Source organism: Mirounga leonina, unplaced genomic scaffold (genome assembly GCF_011800145.1).
Source record: "Mirounga leonina isolate KUSES-001 unplaced genomic scaffold, KU_Mleo_1.0 Mir_93, whole genome shotgun sequence".
NCBI lineage: Eukaryota > Metazoa > Chordata > Mammalia > Carnivora > Phocidae > Mirounga > Mirounga leonina.
This window is the reverse complement of record NW_023270854.1, coordinates 36,205,396-36,227,087: the sequence shown is the minus strand read 5'-3', so window position 1 is coordinate 36,227,087 and position 21,692 is coordinate 36,205,396. Positions and strand designations below refer to the sequence as shown.

The 21,692-nt window shown below is 44.3% G+C and overlaps 1 non-coding gene across 1 annotated transcript; it reads right to left on the bottom strand.

The window, feature by feature from the left end:
• Positions 1-20,817: 20,817 nt before the first annotated feature.
• On the bottom strand, positions 20,818-20,928 carry LOC118004849. Its single transcript, XR_004677725.1, has one exon. It is a non-coding gene; the product is annotated as a U6 spliceosomal RNA (small nuclear RNA).
• Between the last annotated feature and the right edge of the window lie 764 nt (positions 20,929-21,692).

Sequence of the window (21,692 nt, the reverse complement as noted above, 5' to 3'; positions counted from 1 at the left end):
TCCCAGGCTATCCCACTCTACCCAAGGCAGTGAAGAGCCCTGGGTAGCCTGCAGTCAATGGGCCAAGGGAGCCAGAGGAAAAATGTTCCAGGAGCAATGTAGCAGATGGCCCAACGATGGCTGTAGGAGGCTTCCATATGCTTCCAGCAGGTCCTGACCGAGAGACAGCCTCCACTCATACTTGCCTGTCCTCCTCCTTGCCTCACTCTCCCCTCTCCTGGAATCACCTCCCAAGAAACTGCCTGCAGCAAAGCCCTTGTCACAGGCTCTGCTCAAACGCAAACTTAACCAAGAAAAGGCATCAGCGTAGAGGACATCAGAGCTTAGAAGGGACAGCTCATCAAATTCGGACTTTTATTGTTAAAGCCATTGACCACTGCCCGGCTCCGAAGAAAGAGGGTGTGGAGGAGGAAGAGGTGTTTAGGGAAGGCTCCGCTCGGTGGCCAGCTGAACACAAAAGCTTTCAATGACCAAATGCGTCTGACTGAATGATACATTTTCTGAAGGTCGACTTGCGCATTTCAAAGTGACTCATGACAGGACTGATCAGACCATGGAGTTGTTGGACAACATGTGGAATTCTCAGATAAATGCACTACAAGGTACTCTTTCTTCTTGGGCAGTTGTACAAGGCTGATGAAACGGGTTTTGTAATGGTGCTTGCCAGTTTCCGCATAAATGGAGCCATGCCCCTGATTTGAAGCGTAAAAAAAAGAGGACATGTTGACTCCTTTTGCATATCCTAATACTACAGGCATCCATTGAAAGAAAGAAAGAAAGAAAGAAAGAAAGAAAGAAAGAAAGAAAAAGAAAGAAAGGAAGGAAGGAAGAAAAAGAAAGAAAGGAAGAAAGAAAGAAATCTAATCTTCCTCAAGCTCTCGATTTTTCCCAGCTGCTTGCCAATTGCGAGCCATGCACTGAGAAAGAGACCCTTCCTGATTGTGTTGTATCTATGCAACTGTATCCAATGGTCACTACAGAGCCAGGCGTTTGCCTGAGGACAGCAAATGAATCTACTGCTAGACAAGGTGGTGAGCAAGGAGAGTCAGTCCAAGGTTAGTTTTTTTCTACCATCCCTCTTACCTCAACAATTCAAGACATTATTCAGAAAATAAAATGTTATTAAAGAATTTCATTTCATGAGACATTTCACAAGAAAGTTCTCCAGCAAGGGAAGGCTCCTTTCTTCAGACACAAGAGGGCAAGCTGCTTCTCTGGACGCTGGTGTTTCTGAGCTGCTCAGAGAAAGACGACATCCGTCCAGACCTGGGACCCAGAGACATGAGGAGGGGGCACTGGCCGGTGGGTGCTGAGGCATCTGAGCTTGGACAGAAGCCTGTCGTGCCTGGAACTCAGATGTCTAGAAGGAGGCATTGGGTAGCTGGGGCTGCAGTCGCTCGGAGGAGTATGGTGAATCTGGCTTCACAAGTGTTGGGAGAACTACAAACAGGATCAGATAGGATCCAGCTGCCCCCCGGGAGGAACCTTCACTGCTAAGTGGTGAGCCATTATTGGAGTGATGGTCACAGGAACCCACAAACTGGGAGAAGGGGGCCAGAGAAAATCCCCTCCTCCTGCAGCCTCAGTTTCCATCGAGCGCCCCCTACGGGCAGAGCCTAACTGGGTGTGGGCAGGGGGGCAACATGAGATTTGCCAAGTCCCAGCCCAGCCGCACAGAGCAGAGAACGATGGGTTTGCAGCCAAGAGACCACAGCATAATGAGTGGTGCAGCACTCACCAAGACTTTCAGCCTCAGAATACGAAAGCTGTGATTTTCAAATATTTCCTCTGCTCGGAATTCAGTGAAAAGGTAAAATATCAAGGAAGCTAGAGAGGAACTGTAGTCTCCTGTTATGTTGGCAAAAGTGCACTCAGCTCAGAAGGTGGGCTTTGGATAAAACCTGAAGACAGTGAGGGATGCATCTCCTGCATATTTAAGCAACCTCAACATCAGTGAGGTAGAAGCGTTGGCTGAAGAGCCGCATTGGGCTAGAGATGCATAAGCAGTAGACAACACTTCGGATGCCACTGGAAAATCAAAGGACAAGGATGATGGCGGAGACAAAGGGAAAAGGTGGAGTTTTTCTGGCATTTGAGAAAGCATTGTGCGTTGTGGGAAAGGATTGCTTCTGCTTGGAACTCATTAATTTCGAAGAAAGCAGCCTCATTCTACTGCCTCCAGGTCTGCAGCCCCACATTCTCCTTTGTACTTCTGGAAAGTACCTGCAAAGCAGGCCAATACTGGGAACTTGTGTGAGCCCGCATGCAGTTCCCCCCGGGGCATTAACCACTGGTGGAACCTCTCCCCATCCCTCCAAAACAAAATGGTCCGTTCAGCTGAATAAGGTCAAACCATGTGTTATGTTTTTGGAATGATTTCTGTTAAAGGTATAGGACATGTGGATGTAAAGGGCTGGCATTTATTAATTCAGAATAACTCATGTCCCAAGTCCCGGGATAGTCAGTGTGTAGCTGGCAATTGAGAAAGGGAGATCAGCAAATCCTAGGGAAAGGACTCTGTAACATTTGCACTCACAGCCAATGCCTGAGAGGGTGAGGACCTTTCGAAGACCTCAGGATGGAAATCTCAGCCCCTCCATGGAGGAGGAAGCCTCCCCTCCACTTCCAGGCTTTCTTTCCAGGCCTTGTGGCCGCACCACTCCTGCCTCGTCCACAGTCACATGAGGACGTCGTGGCCCCTGGCCCAGGCTACCTACCCTGCAAGGCCTTTTCCTATTATATCATGATAGAGAAGACACTGAGGTTTATAACAGGAAAATATGACAAAATTATGCAATAAATGTATAAAAATGCCGTGAGGGTAAATGCATCATGCACCTTCTAAAGAGTTCCCACAGCTCTAAATGCCAGTGATTACAGCTCTGAACCCTGTTGTTTGTTTTTGTCACGTTCAACTTTGGCTACTTGCTTCTGTGCAGAGTGGATGTTTTTCCCAAGTTCAAAGTGAAAACTATGCCTTTTATCTTTCTTATGAGGCTTTTCTAATCTTCACCTGGCATTCATGTGCTTTTGGCAACAGACATTTCTATCCTGTCTCCTTACTGTTCCACTGTGACTCAATCCAACTAAGAAAATTTTAATGCTTTGTGGGTGCTTTAATTAGCTTTTGGGGGAAAAAAGTAATTATAATGTGGTAATAGTCCTTTAAGAAGTCAGCTACCTCTAGGATATCTGTCCTCCTCTGAGGCTACAAAGAACCAAGGAGCTTAGAGGTCTCAGGCGATCGGTGAGATCCCCCCAAATTGTATGCAGGACTTTTGTGCAAATAACCTATGCTTCTGTGAGAGAAGATGTCAATAGTGTTCTCCAGATACTCAGAGAATTTGTTCACCTCAAAAGTTTGTGAATCCTGAACCTGTTTAAAATCTGTTATATGAATGAATGGGAGAAAATTGATCAATAAAATGGCTTTTGTTGTCCATTCAATTTCCTTTCCCCATCCCCACCCCATTCACCTTGATCTCCGACTCCCCCCCATACACACTCTTACCCCCTACACTTAGTTCCTTTAATCAGTATTGGCTGGGCATGATTTTTCTGAGCTCTGTCTTTGGGGTTCAGCCAGTTCCTTTCAAGCCACACACAAGGCAAATGGTTAGTGTGTAGAATCCACCTTCTCTGGGAGGAATACTCTGGGGAGTAATTGGCTTCATCTAACACAATCTCCTTGCCCTGGTGTGGAAAGGCCCCTCAAGCTGTGGGTGAGAGGGAGTTCTCAGGAAAGGACAGCAACTCCTACTTCAAGTTGCAGAGAGAGGGACAGCAGAGAGAAGCCAAGCGAAGCCAAGCGAAGCAGGTAGAGGAAAGTAGAAAGCAAGGGGCTCCCACCTGCTGAGCACCCCTCCTCTGTGCCCAGGCTGAGCTTCCTGACAGCAGCCCCTACTCAAGGGCTGCCTTGGGTTGCCCTGGAGTGCCTGACGTTTCGCGCATGCACACGCATGCACACACACACGCACAAACGTGCACACACGTGCACACACGCGCACACACCACCTCCTGAGGCCTGTCAGCTCTTGCAGACGCTTTTATTCATTCAATCAGCCAACATTTTGGAGGCCTAATTATGCACCAAGCACGATACTAGGCATTGAGGATCAAAGTGTAGTAAGTTTAGTCTAAAAGGATGGCAAACAGACAGGCACGGAGGTTATGTGCAACTCTGCAAGTGGACACACAGATGGGTGGGGGAGGGGCATCACCCGTGAGCATCGCCATCCTATTGTGAGGACAGCAGCTGCCCAGAGGGCGGAACCCGACACCCTGCCCACCACAAACCTGGTGCCTGGTTCTGCTGTGTCCTACTCTAGCCTTTAAAAGGCTACCACATTTAAACCTAACAGACACATGGGCAAAGATATAAATCACCAACACTCATGGCTACAAAAAGATGCCCAGTGCCACTGGTTGTAAAAACAATACAAATTAAAACAGTACTAACAGGGGCGCCTGGGTGGCTCAGTCAGTTAAGCGTCTGCCTTCAGCTCAGGTCATGATCCCAGGGTCCTGAGATCGAGCCCCGCATCAGGCTCCCTGTTCAGTGGGTAGCCTGATTCTCCCTCTCCCTCTGCATCTCTCTCTCTCTCTGACTCTCATGAATAAATAAATAAAACACTTTTTTAAAAAAAGGACAAAATCTGGAGCCTTAAAAAAAAAAAAAAAACTAACAGAGGGGGCCTGGCTGGCTCAGTCGGTTAGGCATCTGCCTTCGGCTCAGGTCATGATCCTGGGGTCCTAGGATCGAGTGCCCATTGGGCTCCCTGGAGGGCAGCCTGCTTCTCCCTCTCCCTCTGCCCCTCCCCCCTGGCTCGTGCTCTCTCTCTCTCTCAAATAAATAAATAAAATCTTAAAAAAAAAACAATACTAATAGATGGGTAAACATTTTATTTATTTTATTTTATTTTATTTTTTTTAAAGATTTTATTTATTTATTCATGAGAGACAGAGGGAGAAGCAGGCTCCCAAGGAGCAGAGAGCCCGATGCGGGACTCGATCCCAGGACCCTGGGATCATGACCTGAGCCGAAGGCAGACGCTTAACCATCTGAGCCACCCAGGCGCCCAGATGGGTAAACATTTTAAAGACTGCTAACAGCCAGCACTGATGAGAACACGGGGAAATGAACACCTCTTACAGTGATGGGAGTATGAATTATTACAATCTTTTGGAAAATAATTTGGCAATACCTATTAAAATTAGAAATACAAGGGGGGGTGGGGGATGGGTTATCCTGGTGATGGGTATTGAATGGAGCACTGGGTGTTATATGCAAACAATGAATCATGGAACACTGCATCAAAAACTAATGATGTAATGTATGGTGATTAACATAACATAATAAAATTTTAAAAAATTAGAAATACATATCACCTTGGACCCAGGAGTCCCACTTCGGGAGGTTTCTCCTACAGGAATAAAAGCACCATCATTGTTTAAAATAGAAAAGGAAAATAAATTTGGAAACAACCTAAATATTCACAATTAAGGAGCAACTGACTAGATTATGATATCTGTACCAAGAAATATTGCACAGCCATGAAAAAGAATAAGTTACATTTATACATATTTGCCTAGGAATATACCAGTGATGTATTATATAGAGGGAATGTATAAAAGAAAATTATGGGGGCGAATGGCTGGCTCAGTCAATAGAACATGTGAGTCTTGATCTCAGGGCGTGAGCTTGAGGCCCACGTTGGGTTTACTTTAAAAGAAAAGAAAGTTATGGATAAATATATAAAGGAGCTTATTTTTAGACAAAAGATAAAGAAAAAAAATGAGCATTTGAGCAGAGAAAGATACAGAAGGTTACAAACCAAACTATTCAGATTAGTTGCCTCAAAGGGTACAATCAGAGGGAAAGAGAAGATTATTGTATTTTTCTTAATTCATCTTTGCTTTGTTAGACTTGCCACAATGGGCATAATTTTTTTTTTCAGTAGTTAGAAAAAAATCAAGTCAAGAGAACGAGAAAACAAGTCACAAACTGGGAGAAAATATTTGCCTATATATATCTATATATCTGATACAGGAGTGTTAAGAAGAACTCTTAGGGGCATCTGGGTGGCTCAGTCAGTTAAGCATCTGCCTTCAGCTCAGGTCATGATCCTGGGGTCCTGGAATTGAGCCCCACATTGGGCTCCCTGCTCAGCAGCGGGAAGTCAGCTTCTCCCTCCCCCTCTGCTCCTCCTCCCCACTCATGCTCTCTCTCTCTCTCAAATAAATAAATAAAAACAAAATCTTAAAAAAAAGGAACTCTTGGGGCGCCTGGGTGGCTCAGTCGTTAAGCGTCTGTCTTCAGCTCAGGTCATGATCCCAGGGTCCTGGGATCGAGTCCCGCATCAGGCTCCCTGCTCGGTGGGAAGCCTGCTTCTCCCTCTCCCACTCCCCCTGCTTGTGTTCCCTCTCTCACTGTGTCTCTGTCTGTCAAATAAATAAAATCTTAAAAAAAAAAAAAAAGGAACTCTTAAAACTCAACAATAAGAAAACTAAAAACCTGATTAAAAAAATAAGCAAAAGATCTGAACAGATACCTCACCAAAAAAGATATAAAAATGGCAAGTAAGCATATGAAAAGATGTTCAGCATCATATGTCATTAGGGAAATGCAAATTAAAACAACAATGAGACACTGCTACATCCTTATTAGAATGACCAGAATCCAAAATACTGACAACACCAAATGTTGGTGAGGATGCAGAGCAACAGGAACTCTCATTCGCTGATGGTGGGGATGCAAAATGATACGGCTACTTTGGAAGACAGTTTGGCAGTTTCTTTTTTTTCTTTTTTTAAGATTTTATTTATTTATTTGACAGAGAGAGAGAGAGACACAGCGAGAGAGGAACACAAGCAGGGGGAGTGGGAGAGGGAGAAGCAGGCTTCCCACGGAACAGGGAGCCCGATGCGGGGCTTGATCCCAGGACCCTGGGATCATGACCTGAGCCGAAGGCAGACGCTTAACGACTGAGCCACCCAGGCGCCCCTGGCAGTTTCTTACAACACTAAATATACTCTTACCATATGATCTAGCAATCACACTCCTTGGTATTTTCCCAAATGAGTTGAAAACTTATGCCCACACAAAAATCTGCACAGGGATGTTTATAGCAGCTTTATTCATAATTGCTTAAACTTGGAAGCAACCAAGATGTCCTTCAGTAGGTGAATGGATGCATAAACTGTGGTATATCCCCACAATGGAATATTATTCAGCACAAAAGAGAAATGAAATATCAAGCCAGGAAGAGACCCGGAGGAGACTTATATGCACATTACTAAGTGAAAGAAGCCAAACTGAAAAGGCGACATACTGCATGATTCTAGCTATAGAACATTCTGGAAAAGGCAAAACTATGAAGAGAGTAAAACGATCAGTGATGGCCAAGGGTGGGGTGCAGCAGGAATGAACAGGTGGAGCACAGAGGATTTTTAGGGCAGTGAAACTACTCTGATACTGTAATGGTGGATACATATCATTATACTTGTCAAAACCCATAAAGCATACAACACCAAGGATGAACTCTAATGTAAACTATAAACTGTTGATGATAATGATTTGTCAATGTGGGTTCATGGCTTATAACAAATGTCCCACTCTCTGATGGGGATGTTGATAGCGGGGAGGCTAGGCATGTGTGGAGGCAGGGGGTAGATGGGAAATCTCTGTACTTTCTGCTTGGTTTTGCTGTAAATCTAAAGCTGCTCTAAAAAATAAAGTATTAAAAATTGATTTAATAATTTTGAAAAATTCTAGTAAAGTGTTTAGTTTTAGATAGAGCCTACTTGGAAATGATCATCACTTGGGATTGGTTTGATCTTGGTCCTGCCATTTAAGGGGATGCTTTGGAGCAGTTAAAAAGAATAAAAAGGAATATAGACGCTGCAGTGAAAATACATTCCAGCCCTAGAGATAGGTAAAGAAAAGATGACATTAACAACACATACAGTGTGACATCATTTGTGTTGAAATAGAAGAAAACCACGTGAGTACATGTTTGTTAATGTACAGAAAATTGCTATAAGAAGGATAAGAGACTCTTAGCAGTGGCTGCTTACCTCTGAGGGTGGGGGGACGTCTCACACCCTCCTGTCCTGTCTGAACTTTGTAAGAGTAGATTAGTTTATAAATAAGTAAAAACTCATTGTTTTACAAAAGCATCCCCCCTCCTTGCCTCCTATTACAGATGCACTGAGATGTGAGTGTATACTCTGACCAGTGGTTATAAAGCCCACCACGCTCAAGCTCACAAAATCAATCATCATTTTCTACATAAGGCACCCCCCTAGTCCTCCAGTGTTACAAAAAGAAATGTCACAACCAAGTTAGGGTGTGTCCAGCTTAAAAAATTATAGGGATACCTACATTTTTATAGTGCTTTACAGTCTAAGAAGGGCAAAAAGTCCCCTTTGAAGGATTTGTCTTTACGGAAGTAATATATAAGGCTAGCAGTAATTTTAAAGGTGCATCACAAACAGAATGGCAAACCTGTCCTCGCTATAAACACCTACAAAAAAAAATCAAATAAATGCATCAACAGAGTGCATCATCTCTGGCCGTAGCTATTAAATAAGCAATTATGAGAGAATCCACTTTACAAAAATTTTTAAACTCTTCCTGCACGGAAGCTCATACGTACATTGGGTTAAGGCACAGCCTAGAACAAATCAAAAGTATGTCTTCAAAAGCGCCTAGATGTCCCTGGTTTTTCTCTTCAGTTGCCTCTGTCCCAGGGGAGCAGTGTAAGTCCCACCCAAAAGCTGCAGGGGGGGGGGGGACCATGTAACACGGAACTCGGAGGGACACCTCATGTTTTCAACCTCCCCACTCACCCCAGACAGAGCAAAACCAGGGGTATATGATAGGCAAAGACTTCTGATTATCTTTTAAGTATATTATTAGATAATGTTCTTCTTAATTGATGATTTTGAAAAAAGTTTTGCAGTATTTTAAAAGAAGCTGTTAAGGGACACCTGGGTGGCTCAGTCGTTAAGCGTCTGCCTTCGGCTCAGGTCATGATCCCAGAGTCCTGGGATCAAGTCCCACATCGGGCTCTCTGCTCCGCAGGGAGCCTGCTTCTCCCCCTGCCTCTGTCTCTCATGAATAAATAAATAAAAAATCTTAAAAAAAAAAAAAAAGAAGCTGTTAAACCTTTCAGTGGGAAAAAAATTCTCATTTTATGACAGACATCTATGGGAAAGTATCACTTGACAGACAGCTGACTTTTCAAGAAAATGGATTCCACAAAGGGAGCACATAGTTGCTGTGTAAGTTACAATAAAACATGAATAGTCACGGCCACCATTTACTGACCACACACCATGTGTTTACAGGCACTCTGGCCTTAATCTTAATAATAACCCTATGAAGTGGGTACCCTTAGTCCCACTTTACAGATAAGAAAACTGAGGCAAAAAATGATCAAGCCTGCTCAAGTCCCATAGCCAGGAAGGCATGTAGCCAGAACTTGATCCAGTGCCTTCAGAGCTCAAGGACCACGTCCCTCTCCTGGCAGGGCTGACTAGGAAAGGGATAAGAAGTAAGGGATGGGCAGTGAATCCAGAGCACAGCAAACGGCCTTGCCGTGGGCCGGTTGCAAAGCGATCTGATCCAATCAGGCTTCCACTCTGAGAACAAGAGCTAGGCGACCTGACAGTAGCAGGGAGCTGAGAGCTCACAGTGTGCCCAGAGGGGGCTCAGGGCCACTTGAGGCGATGCAGGCACAGAAGCTTCAGAGCAGAGAAGAAGGGCTGAAGCTGAACCCGGGAGCACAGCCTGGGTGGGTGACCCAATCCCACCAAAGCCAAGCATACGGGTAACCATCCCGGGGGGCTTGCTGGGATGTTGTACGAATTTCTACCATGTCCAATGCAGCCAAGCACACCACTAATGAACCTCACTTCTTGGACATCCTAGTATTTGGAGAAAGGGGGCCGATTGGTCACGTTTCGGCCCAATTCGGCAATGATTTATTCTCCTTGACAATTCTGTAAGTCGGCAGGGCTCACCCGGGGGGGTTCTTGTGTTCCACGTGGTGCCTACTGGTGCTCAGCTGGGGCTGGCACATCCAAGATGGCTTCACGCACATGCCTGCTCCCTCAGGTGGAGAGGGCTAGACCTCTCCTCACCTGGTTGTTCATTATTCAGTAGTCTCGGGCAAGCTTCTTTACCTGGCAGCTAGATCCCAAGAGGGCAAAAACAGAAGTAGCAAGACCTAGTAAGGCCTTCCAATGCATTCTATCGGTCAAAGCAAGTCACAGGGCCAGTCCCAACTCAAGAAGAAAAGAAGTAAATTCCACTCCTTGATGGGAAAAGTGACATCAGCAAGAATTACTGGCAGCTATCTCTGCAATCTACCCCAAAACATAAGTGGAAGCTGTTAAATCTTACTCAGCTCCCAGGTGCCCTTCTGCCCTTCTCCCTTTCCTCTGTGTTCCTGTCTAGAATATGGGTGTGATGAACAGTCATCTTGCAACCATGAGGTTACCTGGAAGATAGAAGATACACACTGAGGACAGCAGAAAGAGAGAAGGAGATCAGGTTCTAGGAGAGACAGAGCTGCTATACCAGCCAAGGACTGCCTCTCCTTCCAGAGTGTCTACACATTAAAAAAATAATACATACGTACGTACATACATACATATCTTACTTAGGCAATGGTTATTTGTTTTTTCCAGTGGACACAGGCTCAAATGTGAGTAATTAACAGAAGGAATCAAATAGCCCACACTCGTTTCCTGTTTAAAAAAAAATAACTAATAGTACATATTCTGATTGTTAAGTTCCATCAGAGCCAAAAAAGATATACTAATGCAAGATTTAAAGTAACAGTTTAGTGACAAGTACCTTGCCTCTAAGATACTAGGAGGCAGTCTCTGGGAGCTTATGAGAAAGCGCTAAGAAACTCCTCATATAAACACTGACTAAGAAAAATACTTGAAATGTCTTTCAGCCCAAACTAAGCCTGAGTGCCTGTTCTGAACTCCTTACCATTTAGGAAGAGATAGCATGCAAAGTTCAAATAGTATTACCATATCCTCCCTCCCCTCATTTCTGATTCGTGGATATGTAACCTGCCTTTTCTCTAACCTTTCAAATTTTTTTTTTTAAAGATTTTTATTTATTTATTTAACAGAGACAGAGAGAGAGCACAAGTAGGCAGAGCGGCAGACAGAGGGAGAAGGAGAAGCAGGCTCTCTGCCGAGCAGGGAGCCAATGCGGGGCTCGATCCCAGGACCCTGGGATCATGACCCGAGCTGAAGGCAGCCGCTTAACCGACTGAGCCACTCAGGCGCCCCCCCTTTCAAATTTTTTAAAACATCAAACAAATAGGCAAGTTTTAAAACACAAGAATAGGATTTAAAAAAAAAAGAAAAAAGATGTACCTAGGAAGGCTCTAGGACTGATAAACTGAATAGTGGGAAGGCCGTTTAGGTATTACAGGCCTGAGGGGCACACAGATGTAAGTCTGCAATGACAAACAACCCTCGGCCCTGAAATACCAGAGCAGAGGAAATGGCAGCTTCCAAGCATAATACCTATCTTTTGAAAAATAGCTAAAAAAAGAAAGAAAGAAAGAAAGAAAGAAAGAAAGAAAGAAAGAAAGAAAGAAAGAAAGAAAAAGTAGCTGAACTTGGCTATTTTATTATTTCATCATTTTCATGTAGAATTTGGCAACTGTTTTATTTGACTTTCGTGTATATTTCAAAGTACTGGAATATTTTATATTCTCATCTATTTTAAACTAGTAGTTAGCTATCTAAAACAAATGGACATATTCTTTTTCTCTCTTTTTTAAGGATTTTATTTATTTATTTGACAGAGACACAGCGAGAAGAGGGAACACAAGCAGGGGGACTGGGAGAAGGAGAAGCAGGCCCCCTGGATGCGGGGCTCGCTGCGGGGCTCCATCCCAAGACTCTGGGACAATGACCTGAGCCGAAGGCAGACGCTTAACGACTAAGCCTCCCAGGCGCCCCAAATGGACACATTCTTGAAATACATTTAAAGATAAAGTTCTGCTGCCATAGGCAATTGAGACCTAAAATAATAATTTGTTGTGCTGTTTTGTAACACTTTGATCCTAAACTCTATTTACACTAAATGCTTTTCTAGAGATTCCTCTTTGAATGTTCATCAAAGTATAGAAAAACACAGCACCTTGCGATTTACCTACTAATCCAATTACAGGTTTATACCTTATCATTTGATAATTTGTGCAAATTTGTTGCCTACATATTGCATCCGTTTCTATACCTCCGTGGTAACTTTAAAATCCCAGCAATAACCAACGTTTTCTTCACCAGAGACCTCCTCTGACTCCCTGTTCAGGGTCATGTCTCCCCCCCTCGCCCCCCCACGGCAACCCACACAGTTCTCCTGCTGCTCACCTGCGCGCCCCACCAAGCTATGGGATCCACTAGGCTGTTTCCAGGCGGTTTTTTGTTTGTTTTGCTTTGCTTTTACTTCCCGTATGTTTGCTTCTTACCTTTCTGTTCTTTGCTTTCCTCTTCCAATCTCTCTCACTGCTTCAGCATCCAGTGACTTTCAATCTTAAAACACCCCTGAAGTGGTGGCTGTTTCTTCCCGTCTGCAGCTCGTGATTTACCCACGCAGTTACTCAAAACTCAGGGACACAGACCCAGGCTGTACCACCGGTTACAAAAGAAGCACTTTAGCCAAGGTCCTCAGGGGAATGATTAATGCTCAGCACGAATAAAAGAACCACTCAGTCGCCTCTCCCATACACATCATCTCATTTGCATGACTTGTTTTTGAGGCTAAAATACTATGAACCCACTTAGTGGAAGGTCCTTTCAGGTCTCGTGACCCCAGCCCCGGGAGCCGCAACCGTGCCCAGGCCCGGATCCTGAATCACCAGCCCGCGGCGCTCGCCGCTTCAACCCATTTTGCCGGCCGACGGCTCGAGTCCTAGCACCGGACTCCGACCGAGACGCTGGAGTGGTGGACGCGGGCTCACCTGGATCCGCCGCGGAGCCGGGCGCGGACTCACCTGCTCGCTCGCGGACTCACCTGGATCACTCTCAGACCCCGGCGCGGGCTCACCTGGTCACCGCGGGCTCACCTGGTCGCGGAGCCGCGCGGCCGCACCTGGGTTCGCGTCCCGCCCGCGATGCTGCGGCCGCCCCGGAGGCGGCTCTGCGCCGCGGCAGCCCTGCCCGCGGGGTCGGCAGGGAGGTCCAGCCAACTTCTCCGTGTGCCTCGAAAGACACGGCTGCTGGGAATAGGTACACGCTCTTTCGCGGGGTCTCGGCGTTCTCAGGCACCCCTCGAAGCCAGTTCCCTCCGAACACTGACCGAGACCTCCCCGGCGCTCTTCCCTCTTCCTTTCGTTAGGGAATTAGCGGCGAGGCGCGGGGATCCGTCGGAAACAGAGAACTAATTTTCCCCCTGCTGGTGATTGTGGGGAACTGCATGTGGTGGGACAAACCTGGCACCGAGCTTCCTTCCCTCCTGGGGGCTAAGGTTGGGGTCCTCTCCACCTCCCACCCCCATCAAAAGTCAGAAAACTTGCCTTTTATTCATTTTTTAAAGTGCCATACTAAGACAAGGCAACTCCGTTTGAGCCTTCAGATTAATGAGAATGAGAAAAATTAAGACATGGCACAAACTAATTTTTAACAATTTATTTCCAAGGAAAATTGCAAACGTAAAAGAGTATAATGAGGCAGAAGAGTATAATGAGGTCCCAGCTTTTGGTAACCGTGGACTAATCTTCCTGCAGATGACGATTATAAAAGCTGAGCAAAAGGTGGGGCGCCTGGGTGGCTCAGTCGCTGGGCGTCTGCCTTCGGCTAAGGTCATGATCCCAGGGTCTGGGGATGGAGCCCCGCATCGGGCTCCCTGCTTGGTGGGGAGCCTGCTTCTCCCTCTCCCACTCCCGCTGCTTGTGTTCCTGCTCTCGCTATCTCTCTCTCTCAAATAAATAAATAAAATCTTAAAAAAAAAAACAACTGAGCAAAACATTTAAAAGCAGTATTTGAAGGCCTTGGCAAATGACCAAACGAAGGCAGAAACTGAATAGGAGAGCAACCTTGAAAGATGAATAGAAATTGTTGAGATTTAGGAGTTGGTGGCTTTTTCCCCCCCGAGGGCAGCCCCCCAAGCCAGGAGCTGCTCCTACTGCAGAGAACCACAGCCTAGGAGGGGACAGTAGGAGAATTGGAAAGTTAGAGGGGTAATCCAGGGAGGAATCCGTGCAGAGGATGAACCCCTAAATATGTGCTGTATTGGTTTTCCATTGCTGCCACAACAAATTACCACAAGCTTAGTGGCTTAAAACAACGCAGATTTATTATCTTACTTCTGGAGGTCAGAGGTCCTGTAGAGGTCTCACCAGGCCAAAGTCAACGTATTCACAGCCTGTGTTCTTTTGCAGAGGCTGGAGTGGAGAATGCATTTTCTGTCCACTCAGGTTGTTGACAGAATTTAGTTCCTTGAGATCTATGACCGAGTGTCCTGCCTTCTTGCTGGCTGTCAGCTGAGCATCATTCCCAGCTCCCACCGGGCACATTCCATGACTTGAGGCTTCCTTCCTCCATCTCCAAAGGCCACAACTTTGGGTTGAGTCCCTTTCATGCTTCAAATTTGTCCTCCTTTTTTTCTGTCTCATCTCTCTGACCCACCTGGGAAAGATTTCCTGCTTTTAAGAATCATATGAGTAGATTGGGCCCACCCAGATTATCCAGAATAACCTCCCCATTTTAAGGTCAGTAACCTTCATCACATGTGCGAAATGCCTCTCGCCATGTACAACAACATATTCACACATTCTGGTGATTAGGACACGGACAACTTCAGGGGGCCATTATGCAGCCTACCAGAGTCTGGTAGACCCAAATGCATGCTATATACCAAAAAATAAAAAATAAAATGCACTTTGAATACAAATACATGAAGAGGGTGAAAGTAAAAGGACAGGGGCGCCTGGGTGGCTCAGTCTTTAAGCGTCTGACTTTGGCTCAGGGCATGATCTCAAGGTCCTGGGACTGAGCTCCCTGCTCAGTGGGGAGCCTGCTTCTCCCTCTGTCCCCCACTCATGCTCTTGCATGTGCTCTCTCTCTCAAATAAATAAATAATTTTAAAAATGGTAATAAATAAAAAGAAAAAAGAAAGTGGAAGGATAGAAAGAGTTACACCAGGCAGAGGAAGAATAAAAAATCTGAAGTAACCAGCAAACATGAAAAGATGTTCAACATCACTAATCATAAGAGAAACGCAAATCAAAACCACAGTGAGATATCATCTCATATCCATGAAGATAGTCACTATTGAACAAACAAACAAGCCATGCAATAACAAGTGTTGGTGAGGGTGGGAGAAATCAGAATGCTCATGAGCTGGTGACAGGACTATGAAAAGGTACAACCACTATGGAAAACAGTATGGAGGTGCCTCAAAAATTTAAAAATAGAATTACCATACAATCCAGCGATCCCACTCCTGGGTATTTATCTAAAAGAATTTTAAGCAGGGGCATCTGGGTGGCTCAGTCGTTAAGCGTCTGCTCAGGTCATGATCCCAGCATCCTGGGATTGAGCCCCGCATCGGGCTCCCTGCTCAGCCCGGAGCCTGCTTCTCCCTCTCCCACTCCCCCTGCTTGTGTTCCTGCTCTCGTTATCTCCGTCTCTGTCAAATAAATAAATAAAATCTTTTAAAAATAAATAAATAAAAGAATTTAAAGCAGGATCTCAAAAAGAACTTTGCATACCCATGTCCATTGCAGCAGTATTCAAAGTAGCCAAGAAGTGGACGCAACCCAAATGTCCGTTGACAGGTGAATGGATGAAGAAAATCTAGTATATACACACAAGGGAATATCATGCTGCCTTTAAAACGAATGAAATCCTGTCACATGCTACAACATGGATGAGCCTCAAGGACGTTATGCTAATTGAAATCAGCCAGTCACAAAAGGACAAAATCAGTATGATTCCACTCATATGAAGTATCTAAAGTAGTCAAAATGATAGAAAGAGAACGTAGAAAGTGGTTTCCAAGGGCTAGGGAGAGTAAGGAGGGTAAACTAGTGTTGAAGGGTAAGGAATCTCAGTTTAACAATATGAAACAGTTCTAAAGATTTGTAGCGCAACAGTGTGGGGATACATAACACTACCAAACTGGACACTTAAAAATGGGGAAGATGGTGAATTTAATGTTATGTGTTTTTTACCTCAATTAGAAAGAAAGAAAAGAAAGAAAGAAAGAAAGAAAGAAAGAAAGAAAGAAAGAAAGAAAGAAAGAAAGAAAGAAAGAAAGAAAGAAAGAAAAAGAAATCTGGGGCGCCTGGGTGGCTCAGTTGGTTAAGCATCTGCCTTCGGCTCAGGTCATGATCCCAGGGTCCTGAGATCAAGCTGCACATGGGGCCTCCTGTTTAGCGGGGGGTCTGCTTCTCCCTCTGCCTCTCCCCTGCTCATGCTCTCTCTCTCTCAAATAAATAAATAAATAGAATGTTTTTAAAAAAGGAATCAGAAGTGACTATATTAATATTTGACAAAATAGACTTTCAGGCAGAACATTATTAGAGATAAAGTGGGAAATTTCAAAATGATAAAGGGGTCAATGGATCAAGAAAACATAACAATGAAAGTATTTATGCACCTAATATCAGAGCTTCAAAATAGCTTAAGAAAAAACTAACAGAACTAAGGGGAGAAATAATCAAGTCCAAAATCACAGTGAAAGATTTTAAGATCCTGCTCTTGATAATATTTAGAACAAGTAAACACAGAAAAATCAATAAAATATCTAAAAAACACTATAGTTCAGGGATTGGTGAACTGTAGTCTATGGGCCAAATCCCATGAATAAAGGTTTACTGGGAAACGGCCACACTCACTTGTTTTTATATTGTGGATGGCTATCTGTATGTGGCTCTTTCACAGAATTGAGTAGATGCAACAGAGACCACATGCCTTGCAAAGCCTCAAATACTTACTGCCAAGCCCTCTGTGGGAAAGTTTGCTAACTCTACTCATTTCAAGAGTGTGACTGACTGGTAGGGCTATTGTACAATAGCTGCTTTGAAGTCTTTGTCAGATCATTCCAACATCTCTGTCAATTTTGCTGTTCGTGTCTGTTGATTGTTTTCCCATGTGAGTTGAGATTTTCTTGGTTTTTCATATGACAAGTAATTTTGGATTGTCTCCTGGAAATTTTGAATATAATGTAATGAGACCCCAAGTCTTTTTTAAATCCTATGGAGAATGTACTTATTTTTGTTTTAGGCAATAGACCTGCTTAGGTTCATACTACAAGTTCAACCTGCTCTCTGTGAGTTGTTCAAATTTAGGTTCAGTTTCTAAAGCTTTTGCAGAACCATTAGGGTAGGTCCTAAATATGTACTACCCAGTGGTCATCTGGAACCTGATCGATGGTCTGTTAGTTCTGTTCTCAAAGTCACTGCTAAACTGATCAGATCCATGTATGCACAGCTCAGTGAGCTTGGAAGTTCTCATACAACTTAATGGGATTTTCCTATAAAGTTAAGAAAGAGCTCTTCTTTCTCCATAATCTCCCCAGTACTTTCCAGTACTGGTTCTGTGGCCAGAAAGCTGGGGCTAGAAAGTTACTCCATCATTGTGTTCCTCTGTGACTATTCCTATCTTTGGCCAAGTGGTAGGACGCAGAAAGAGAGGGGAGGAAAAGCATGAGAGATTGGTTGGCTGGAAAGGAATGTTCCCCTTCCTCAGAATTCGGCTCCTCCTGGCTCCTGTTGTGGCCTTTGCTGTGGCCAACAAGGGACGGCTTGGCAGCCAAGGCTCAAGAAATGGGGAGAAGAAAACAACAACAACAACAAAATGGAGAATTCCACACCCTCTCTCTGAGGGTTAGGTGTGTCCAGCTACTCAGCCAGAACTCCAGGGCTTCTCCTGGAGCTCTCCCTACACACATCCCACTTCCCACTTCTGGGCTTCAGGCTGCATTGCATTCAGGCCAGCAGATATCAAAGGAACAATAGTGGTAAACTCACCTCTAGTTCACGGGCACTTTAAGTCCTCTTTTCATTCAACCTGCTACTATTTACTTTTCAGTCTTCCTATGGGTGCACTATGCAGTCTGTCTGGGTTTAATGATTACAGTCAGTGGGAGAGGCAGGATGGAGTGTGATTGCTCCATTCTTACCCTGAACAAGAACCCCAGTAAGAGATTAAAGAGGGGATATCACTACAGATCTTACAGACATGAAAAAGACAATAGAGAATATTACAAATTTTATGCCAATAAATTTGACAGTTTAGATGACATAGACAAATTGCTTAAGAACAATTTACCGAAACTAACACAAAAGAAATAGAATAGCTTTAGATTTATTAAAGAAATTGAATTAGTGATCAAAAAACCTTCCAGAATACCCCAGCCCAAAATGGTTTCACTAGTGAATTCTATCAAACATTTAGGGAAGAAATAATAACAATCTTACAAAAAACTCTTTCAGGGGGCGCCTGGGTGGCTCAGTCAGTTAAGTGTCCGACTCTTGATTTTGGCTCAGGTCATGATTTCAGGGTCGAACTCAGCAGGAAGTCTGCTTGGATTCTCTCTCTCCATCTCTCTCTGCCTCTCCCTTGAACACTCTCTCTCTTTCGAAAGTAAATAAATAAATCTTTTTTAAAAACCCTCTTTTGGAATACGAAGGAGAAAGGCATGCTTTTCAACTTGTTTTGTGAGACTGGCATATCTCTGACACTAAAACTTACATGACACAAATACAGAAAACATTCATAAAATATAAGTGAATTGGGGTGCCTGGCTGGCTCAGTCAGAGGAGCATGAGACTCTTGATCTTGAGGTCATGGGTTTGAGCCCCATGTTGGGTGTAGAGATGACTTAAATAAATAAAACTTTAAAAAATTTTAAAAAATATATGTAAGTGAATCAAATCCAACAATACACAAATGCATCATGAGAAAATGGATTTTATCCCAGGAATACAGAGTTGGTATGACAAGATCAATCAGTATAACGTCCTATATTTAGGTAATAAAGGAAAAAACTATATCTCAATTGATTCAAAAAAGAAAAAAAAAGCATTTGACAAAATTCAACATCCAAACTCACTGCTAACAATTGCTAACTCATGGTCAATCTAGTTTTTTTTTTTTTAATTTTATTTATTTATTCAACAGAGAGAGACACAGCGAGAGTGGGAACACAAGCAGGGGGAGTGGGAGAGAGAGAAGCAGGCTTCCCGCTGAGCAAGGAGCCTGATGCGGGGCTTGATCCCAGGACCCTGATATCACGACCTGAGCCAAAGGCAGACGCTCAATGACTGAGCCACCCAGGCGCCCCTCTAGTTTTATTTTTGACCCCTTCAACTTCCTCTCCTTCCAGTATGATTTTGCAGCAAACCCTTATTGAGCCCCTGCTCTGTGCCAGGCCCTGGGCTGGGGGTCCATGTACAGAGCAGCCAAAAAGTCCTGCTGCCAGGCGGTCACATTCAGGAGGGGAACAGGTAAATGGTGAATGAATAATAATTTCAGAGAGTGAGGTTACAATGACAATAATAAAAACCAATTATGGCAGAGAGTGACTTGATGGGCAAGGGTGTATGTATTGGGGGAGAGTTTATTCCAGTAGTGAAGGAAGGCCTCTTGAGGGGGTGATATTTGAGGTGATCTTGGAATGATAAGGAAAAGCAGCCATGGGAAGGATCCTCACTCAAAGCAGAGAACAGCAAAGGCCCTGCAGTAGGTCTGAACAGGACATGTTGAGTGACAGAGAAGGCCAGTGTAGCAAGGCTCAGGGTGAGGGTGGGCAGGTGAGACAAGGTGAGGTCTGAAGTGGGGCAGCAGCCAGCCATGCAGGAACCTGCAGAACACAGCCAGGCGATAGTGTTCCAGGTGCAATGAGGAGCCCAGAGACTCTGAGCAAGGATACTCCCTGTCCCAAAAAAATGACTTACATTTTAAGAAGGCCAGTTTGCTCCATGAAGAATGGACTGGGAGAGAGGAAGCAGGCGAGAGAGGATGCAGGATGAGAAAATGTCAGGGGCCATGGCAGGGGTGCAGGCAAAAGGAAAGAATGGCCAAGGTGTGCAGAGAAGTGAGCAGATCTGCTCCTGGTGGGGAGGTGGCAGTCCAGGGCAGACTGGCTGCAAGGGGTAGGAAGGGGAGGCAGCAATGACACTGGGTGGGGCTGAGACAGAGGAAGACTGGGTGGCTGGGCAGGTTGGTGGGGGAAATCACGAGTGCCGTCTGGGCCGCCCTGCGTCAGAGAAGACAAGTTGCAATGCAAGCAGAGATGCTGAGGAGGCATCTGGATATAGGAGTGTGGTGTTGAGGCGAGAGAAGAACTGAAGGGAAGTGTGCTGGGGGGCAGGGGAAGTAGGCGTGCGTGCACATACAGTGCATCTCTCCTCTTTTCTGCTGTATTGGTTACGGAAGCAGATGAAGAATCCAGAAACAGATGCAGCGATGTTAAAAAGCTTCTATGTGATAAACTGGCATTTCACCTATGCCATGGGGTTATGAAGACTGTATGAGTTACAAGTAAGATGCTTAGAAAAGTGCCTGCCACATATTCAGTGTCCATTACATTTTTTTAAACTTCAATTCCAATAGCAAAAGAGTAATTTATCTACTAAGAGATATCCACATAACTTGCTAACCATCTAGAAAAATGTGTCAGATCTCTACCCTATACTTAAGTAAAAATACATTTCGTATTGATTAAAGATGTGCATGGAAGAAACTAAACTAGAAAAGTATGAGAAAAAGATTTGGATGAATCGTTAGTTGTCTAGTCTTGGCATAAATGAGGCTTTTTTATTTTATTATTTTAAAATTTTTTTTTAAGAGCTTTACAAATTTGCATGTCATCCTGGCACAGGGGCCATGCTAATCTGCTCTGGATCCTTCCAATTTTAGTATATGTGCTGCCAAAGCAAGCGCTACATGAGGCTTTTTTAAAGCTACCCAGGAGGGGTGCCTGGGTGGCTCAGTTGGTTAAGTGGTTGCCTTCAAGTCAGGTCATGATCCCAGGGTCCTGGGATTGAGTCCCACATTGGGCTCCCCGCTCAGTGGCGAGTCTGCTTCTCCCTCTCACTCTGCCCCTCCCCCTGCTTGTGGTTTCTCTCTCTCTGTCAAAAAAATAAATAAAATCTTTAAAGCTATACAGGAAACCCAGACCCAATAATGAAAAACATTTGACCACATACAAAGTCCTATATGGCAAAAATGCTATAAACCATGCCAAAGATAAGAGGTAAGAAAGTATTGCATTATATATGACAAGAAGAGGATAAATTTTCCCAAGACACAAAGATCTCCTAGAAACTGATAAACCCAACAGAAGATTTCTCTTCACAGGAGAAAATGCAAAGCATCAAGGAACATGTGAAAAGAGACTTTATCTGACTAGTATTTAGGTGAACCAATGGCCATCATATCTTCTGACCCAGCTTTCTCAGATATTGATGCTGGGAGTGCACATTGCTACAACCTATTTTGGATGAGCTGGCAAATAAAAATGTGCACATCATTCCACTCTGTAATTTCTCTTTTAGGAATTCAGACAAAAGAAATAAAAAGCACCAGAATATATAAGATTTTTTGCTGTTGCAAAAATATACGTACTGACCTGGAAAGGTCTGTGGTTAAGGAAAAAGGCAAGTTATATAGTAAGGGACTTTCTATTTTTGGTTTAGCTTTTTTTG